This window comes from Coptis chinensis, chromosome 3, assembly GCF_015680905.1.
Source record: "Coptis chinensis isolate HL-2020 chromosome 3, ASM1568090v1, whole genome shotgun sequence".
Taxonomy (NCBI): domain Eukaryota; kingdom Viridiplantae; phylum Streptophyta; class Magnoliopsida; order Ranunculales; family Ranunculaceae; genus Coptis; species Coptis chinensis.
The window spans coordinates 13,743,945-13,751,868 of record NC_141458.1 but is presented as its reverse complement, the minus strand read 5'-3'; the positions used below and the strand labels follow the sequence as shown (position 1 = coordinate 13,751,868).

The 7,924-nt window shown below is 39.4% G+C and overlaps 1 long non-coding RNA gene across 6 annotated transcripts; it reads left to right on the top strand.

The window, feature by feature from the left end:
- The first annotated feature begins 473 nt into the window (after nucleotides 1-473).
- LOC147508080 (uncharacterized) lies at nucleotides 474-4,126 on the top strand. 6 transcript variants are annotated; one of them, XR_015217886.1, is made up of 7 exons: nucleotides 474-767; nucleotides 840-945; nucleotides 1,087-1,311; nucleotides 1,490-2,079; nucleotides 2,367-2,415; nucleotides 3,237-3,310; nucleotides 3,778-4,126. It is a non-coding gene; the product is annotated as an uncharacterized LOC147508080 (long non-coding RNA). The 6 variants fall into 6 exon arrangements; XR_015217889.1 differs by having other exon boundaries at nucleotides 475-767; nucleotides 1,241-1,311; nucleotides 1,893-2,079; XR_015217887.1 differs by having other exon boundaries at nucleotides 475-767; nucleotides 1,241-1,311.
- The last annotated feature ends 3,798 nt before the right edge of the window (nucleotides 4,127-7,924 follow it).

Genomic DNA, 7,924 nt, shown 5'->3' with positions numbered 1-7,924 from the left:
TAACTTGATTATGCGAGAAATCACTACATTCAACCAATCAAATATGTTCGGATCTTGATTGAGGGTTATCTTGATTGAGGGTTATATTTACTCTGTAAAGATAACTCCTCGAGTAACAGTATAATTTGGGTCGACTGGATTTTTTCTTTTCCTGAATTAACCCTAGTGCTATTTTCTATTTACGGACGTCTGATCCGCATATAAAATGTTAATTCCTATATTTATTGAGGGTATAGATGTCATTTAAATGGTAACCCCAGTGTCATTTATTTACTCTGTAAAGATAACTCCTCGAGTAACAGTATAATTTGGGTCGACTGGATTTTTTCTTTTCCTGAATTAACCCCAGTGCTATTTTCTATTTACGGACGTCTGATCCGCACATAAAATGTTAATTCCTATATTTATTGAGGGTATAGATGTCATTTAAATGGTAACCCCAGTGTGATTTATTGAGGGTATATATGTGACAAAAATTCAGCCGGTCTTTATGAATCCCCACTATTCCACCATCTTCCCACCTCTAATTTCGCTTGATGAATTGCAAGGAATTACTGAACTTGATTATGCGAGAAATCACTACATTCAACCAATCAAATATGTTCGGATCTTGATTGAGGGTTATCTTGATTGAGGGTTATATTTGAAAGAATCCATGCTGTTGATTATTTGAATCATGTTATTTCTGCAGGTGTACTGATGCGATATCATTTACTTTTGAGATTTTCCCAAGTCCATATCCTACATGCAGTTGGGCGAGGTTCATGGTAAGTGATTATTTTAGAAGGTAATGCCTCTGTCGACTTATTTGATGCAACTAAATACAATCTTATTTGTAGGTGTCAAAGTTTTGTTTCAGAAATAATAACCTCTAATGGACATTAGATGAATATATTTGTTCGAAGGAGCAGTTCTACTTAAGCAAATCTACAGAACAATTTTCTGGTAAGATCCACAAAAAATATGTTAGGAGGAACTGAGGCATTTACTCTAGCATGTGGGAACAGTTGACATTATTCTCTATATATATCTATTTAGAAACTCACCCATTACTTTGTTGAATAATAAGGATTGACTATTTTGCAGCTAGAAGGCTACAGATGCATTTTTGTATTCTGGAACATAAAACCATTGCCTTCACAAGTTTGGACCACACTTGAACAAATGGCCCAGTTCAGTTGTACATTTGAACTGCCAAATGAATATATACTAGGAACTAAAACAACAAATTGTATTTCAGTTGCAAGACTCTAGGTGCTTTTTCTGTATGGGATCGGTGTCGTTGCTCGGATCATTTGCCAGCTTGAAGCGGTATGCAGTTCATTAGGCTTCATCCTTTCTGTTCTGATATCATATCTCTACCCTTTTTTCTCTTATCATGTATAATCACCATTTTCTTTAATTTGCTGCCATGTATTTGAGATACACAATGATTTTTTTTTTTTTTTGTTTAAAAATTCAATTTTTTTGATATGTCTATGCTCTACAGCACATGTCAACCGACGTTGCGAAATACCAGAGCCAACGTTCTCGGTTAAATATAAGCGATTACTCGAGACCACCTCTCCAGTTCACGCTCATCGAGCGTGCCCAGAATGCTAGTTCTAATAAGAAATTGAACTCCCGTTTTTTTGGTTCAACAAGTTAGAATAAAAAACATTTCCTAATTATCCACCCGAAAATATTTTCCAAATTATCTACCCGAAAATGATGCTACCCTTCGGCTTGAAACGGTGTGGGCTTTCTTCCCCACTATTTCCTTCCAAACAGTGTGCCTCTCTTTTTCTCTCTCTCTTCTATCTATCCCTCTCACGTCAGGCTTTTCCTTCATTCAACGAATGCAACACATTGAATTTTAATGGGGTTTTTTTCTCTTGGCCTTCCGTATTTAGTTGCATATTGAAGAGTTTGGTTCTCTCGACCCTATCTGTTCGCGGTCGCTCTCTTTCCATTTGTTCTTATCATCATTTGGATCTCCATTATTTACAAAACACTCAAGAATGGATAATGACAAAAGTCATACTGGATGTCTTACGCGCTTCTAAGAGTTGCATCCTTATGTTTGAGATTGGAGAATGTGTGAGTATTACATCCGCTGTCTCTGTTCTTTTGATTTTTTTTCTTTTCTGATTATCTCTTCATCCAGTTTATTAATTAGTCTAAACCGGCCTTTGGAATTTGGCTAAAGATAATTTAAGGCACTTCCATCATTTAATTATTATAACGTACTGCTGTTTCTTAACTTTTTCAGTTCCATACTTTTCATTTTTTTTTTCTTTCCTATTTGAATTTCACATTGAATTTCATCATCAAATCTCTTTCTCTTTCTAACAAAATTTTGTGAACAATGTTGTTTTTACTGACAGGAAAGGAACAACCGTTTCTACCACATTAGTCCCTTTACTCTAGCGTCATGTAAGTTAAATCTTTTTTCGCAGTGGTGGATTTTATCTATTGTAATTTATGTTGAATTATACACCATAGTCTTTGGTGAACACATTCTTAAGAAATGCACTACTTAAGATATATTAATATGTCAAAAATTTGAATTCACTGATCAAATCTGTTAATAATGGAATTCATTGATCAATCTGTTTAATTTCTCACTGGCTAATACGTTGGTTTTATTTTTATTTCACTACTTTGCCTATTAATTTCCTACTTCAATTCTCAATTTCAATACTGTGCTTTTTTTCCTCAAAATTCTTAGAAAGGTTGTGATCGTCTTTTCATCACCAAGTTGTAAAGGCTCGCTTTATGTGACGCATATCAATATTATGTTATGCCAACTTTTCTCTGTACTTCACCAAGTCTTTAAGCTTTTACTCAAAGAATTTGTGAAAAGGTTGTTTCCATTTTTATTTTGATTTGAAGTGTTTTCCGTGTGTGTAGGGATGTGTTGGTCAATCAATTTGTAAAATGTTGAAAGGGCCTCCTCACGTAGCCTTTTCATTTTCAAGAATTCCACATTTTTGGGGGTTTTCATTTATGTGCTTCAATAAACGTGGTTTTTCTTAATGTTGAACTCGCTAATAACACGGAGCTTCCATTTTCTTTTGGATCTCTATGCTTCTTTCACCAATTTATTTTACTGTACTTGCTTCAAGATATGTAGTAGTTAGTTTGTTGTCTTGGTGTCCTGTCATTTTTTTAATTGGTTTCTTTCTAATTATGAAATGATGTTTATGCTCTTCTATTCTTTTTCTTTTTTAATAACGCCCCACCTTCTTTCGCAGGAAAAAGCTATACATTCACTCTGAAGATTCATGCATCCTGCATGGCTTTTGCTAATTGTTACTTTTGGCTACAGGTAGTCTTCTTTTCTATTTTGCATATCAACTCTTTTATAAGTTTCTCCTAAGCATTTTGTAGTCTAGTTAGGATTCTTAGAGTGTTGGGATACTTTTAAACCATGGCACTCTAATTTTTTTTTAGAGTTCTACCTTTCAACAAATTAGGCCTTTTATACTTACATATATGAGTTATTCCTGGTCAATACAAATATCCCTTAATTAGCGTACACATTGTTAGCTCTATGAGTTTGGTTGGGGGATACAAGTCTCAAACAGGCACTAGGATAATATATGGAGGGTGTTTGCATGTGGGTGTAAAATCATATGCAAGTGGTAGAACTTTTCTAAGAATGGTTAGGAGGCATTTATCTGTTCTAAAGTTATATATGTCTAAATGTTGGTTATCCTTCTTATTCCGCTTTTCTGCTAAGCATTGCAAATGGTGATGATCCATATGCTAACGATGATATGCTTACAATTCTAGGTGATAATTGTGATGTTGGGATGGATTATTTGAAGCGGCTTCTTTTGTAATAATTGTGATGTTGGGATAGATTATTTGAAAAGGCTTCTTTTGTAATAATCGTCTGTTGGGTAAAGTTGTTCATTGGAAAAGAGTTTGGTGCACCTGAAGCACTGGTGCAACTTACATGCTATTGGTGTTACTGCCCAAATCATTAACAGCTATTTAAATGTTTTTTTTCTGGGCAGACACAAATTTTAGATTACTCTGCTAGTATGAAGAATGTAAAAGAGGGAGCTGAGAAGACGCTAGAGTAGCACTTAAAGGAGAAAGATGTCGAAGTAATAAACAAACAACCTGTTGTTGGCGAGTTTGCTAATCATAATGCCAAAAGACGATAGGCTCGAAAACATAAAACAAATCGAGATGGTTGACTTACAAAAGAACATGCAGCCAACGCTCCACACAATCTTTAGTACAAAAGGAGCATAATGAAAAGGGTGAAAATGATGGCATCAACAAAATCAATCATGATGTGCATAGTGAAGAAGCATCAGTTACTATAAATAGGTTTGAGGCGTTAGATAGAGTTAACAATAATGGGATTCTTCAAGATGATGAGATAATAGATTGGTGGAGGACTCTCTTTTGAGGGATACTGTGTCGAAAACAAAATCTAGTGAAGAATCATGCACTAACTTGTACTACTCAAGCTCCACCTATAGTAATGATTTGATATCACTGTTAGTTGGAAATTTAAGTTCAGATAACACGTTGATACACACATAATGAAATTGTCGATGACTCATTTGATTCCCGAAAAATACTTGAGACTCAAATTGGTGTTGTTGAGAAAGATGACATAACTTGTGAATTTTGATTCCTGATATCTCATCTCAAATTCCAACACATTGGGGAAATATTCCAGAAGAAGAAAAACTTGAAAAAACTGATAACCGAGATAATTAATCTCTCTGGTCCTTCTCATTATGATAAAACAAACAACTTGTCCTTTTCATATGGTAGATGACGATCGTCGGAACGAGCGGTTGGAGTTAATAACTGAAGGTGCCTATACTGTTTTGTTGAAGTCACAAAATAAGCCTTTCGAAGAAGGCTAAATATGATGCTAAGATGCCAAAGAGGCAATCTCAAAATAATAGTCGTCCTCCACATCGTCGTGATCTTTAGCTTTTGTGCTTAAAATAATTAATTTTACTTTTATTCTTTTTATTTATTATTTATTTTATTTATTTTTGTTTCTTTTTCTTCTATTGTAAGTTCATTTTCATTTATTTATTTAATAAAATGGTAGGGGTTTCAGCCCTTAAGCCAGCCCTTACAAAAAAAAGGACACTTGTGTTCCCATTGTGTTAACAAATTTAATGGTCTTCTCTAATTCAATGTCTTTTCTCTAATATAATGTGTTCTCTCTTAACAAATCTGTTTTTCCTCCTCTTCTCCTTTTCCTTCTCCCTCTTTTTATACTTCACTCCCCCTCTCTCTCAACTGCCTCCTGTCCGTCGTTCATCTCTCCTCTATCTAGCGTCCTCGGTCCCTCCACCTGTCAAGGCAGTTTCGAGCAGTTGGAATTCTGTATCTTCTCACCTGCCTCTTACCCTTCGTTGATCCCTCCTTGATCCTACGTCGTCTGTCCTCCCACCTGTCGCGGTAGTTTCTAGCAGTTCCCAGTGGTTGGCATTCAGCGGACATGATCACCAGCATTAGGTCTCCTCCACCTTAACTTACTTACGGCCCACTTATCACCTATAACCTTCTATGTCAAGAATATGGCCTCTACAGATGCCCCTCTCGGTTCCTTTGCCGTCGTGTGAACCACAGTGGTGATCGGGACGACCCCAATGGGACCGAGAACCTCTCCTCATTCCTCTCTTCACTTCGCGGTATGCTGCCTTGTGTTGGTTCAATTACCTTCCCCTTCCTCATTGGCCCAGGGTTCATCATGGCATCCAGCTGTCCCACGTGCACGCGCATTTGCTCTGACCTTTACCATTTCGAGGCCCCACGTGTCTTCCTTCCCATGGTCCCTTGTCTTTGAATTTACCTTCTTCCCCCCACCGCTCCGACTCCAAACCCTCTCTCTTCTCCAAATCTATCACTTCAACCTTGCATCTTCTTCTCCAGCCTCTCCAACTTCTTCTCGTTTTTTATGTTCACTTTCGTGAGATCTTCAAGCTCCGATCGGGTTTCTTTAGAGCTGCTCCGTTGGTTGTGCTACCTTGCATTCAGGTTTGTCTCCTCTTTTTCCATTCCCTTTTCTTGTTATTTTGCTGCATTCACTTGCTTCACTATTTCACTCTACCCTTTATCACTCGTTCCCACCATTGTTGCTTCCACTTCATTCTTTATTTTAGTTCGACATGTCGGCATCTGAATCAGCGGATACCTCGGCCACTCGATCCGGCCGGTTCGATTCGGATCTAGCGGACATCTTTGCGAATCCATCTGAATCCTCGAACCCTGATTCTTCTAATTCTGCCGCGGAACCCTCTACCTCAGGAAGGAAGACTACTCTTCCACCCCCACCGTCATACCACTGTAGACCTAACCTCGATGCCATCAAGGCCGCCTATGGCATTCCGGGTGACTTGGTCCTAGAGCATGTGCCCGGCGTTACCCATTTTCCACATCTGGTAAAACCTCAGCCTGGTTGTCTCATCGCTACTATAGGTCAGATAGCGGCAGGCTTGCACTTTCCTTTAACCCTTCTAGATGTCGAGGTGTGCAACCACTTCAATATTCTGCCCTGCCAAGGCATAGGCAATTTTTGGCATGTCATGTATGCCGCGAATCATTATAATGAAACTCAATCCCCTAAAATCCAACTCCGCGATATAATTACTCATTTTTATATCAAGAAGAGCACCAAGTTTGGTAGTGTAGGGTATCAGTCCTTCTGTACTCGTCCGCAGAAGAAGTCCTTTATTCTCCACCTGACCACCTCTGACAAAGTATGGCATTACTATCCACTATATGTGTCTGGGAATTTTCTCTCCGCGGATCTCCCCTCCGACGTTTCTCTAAGGCACCTCAGTTTTCTTTCAAGTGGTACGTACCGCCTTTTACTTCGCTGTGCTCCTTTCTAACTATATTTTTAACTTGTCTTTACTTGGTGATCCAGGTTGGAGACCCGATTCGCGATCTCGAATCTACACCGGCCTTTCCTCCGAAATTTTTCAACACCTCCGCGATTTGGGCAGTGCTCAATGCGCCCTTCTCGGCATTGACCCAGAAAAAGGTAACCCTCTTTTACTTGATCCATCCTTGAAAAACATCGGTGACTACCAAGGTCCCCTCTATCGTTTGCCGCCTCCCAAAGAAAGAAAACCCAAATCCTCTCCTGTCCCTAAAAGAAAACCCCACAGATCCTTCAAATACACTACCAAGATCTACCACTCCCAAGCTGTTGCCCAAAGAGCTGCCGCTAAACCCCACTCCCCTACTCCCCTTACCGCCCCCTCTTCCTATTCTGCGTTAGCAGATTGGGAAGACGATATTAATCCTCCTCCTACCACTACTTCTGCTACTGATATGGCCGCCAGCAAACTCAAACTTTGGGATAGCGACTCCGACGGTGATGACTCCGTGGAAGTCGTTCCTAGAAGTCCGCCCCCGAAGAAAGCCAAGTCCGCACATCCTTCTGTCTCTCATGTTACCACCAAGCCCGCGCTCCAGCTCGCGTCGGCATGGGAAGGAAACCACCGCGTCTGGTTCCTTGCCCTCTCGGACTGTTGAAGTCACGGTGACCTCGATTCAAGGTAAAGGACCGCGATGTCAATACCGAGATTCAACCTTTGGACAACCCGGTTATTCGCGACCTCTCTCTTCTTCGGTTCCCATCTTCCGGAAGGATCAAGCCTCTGGCGATCTTTGGTTCTCTCTTCCCACAAAACGTCTATCTATACTGGTTTGGAAAGGGTAAGTTCTCTTCTTGTATACCCATAGCGATTCCCTGGATGCGCACTCTTTACTAAGAGATTATTTATTTATTTATTTATTTTTTAGCTAAGCCTGGATATTGGACATGTGGTCCGCGGCTTGACTAGCACTTTGGACTCCTTGGAGATTATGAAGCAGGAGATTAACGGTCCGGATGGCTGGAAAGTGAAGTATGCACAGCTGGAAAAGGACCGGGATGATCTGCGCA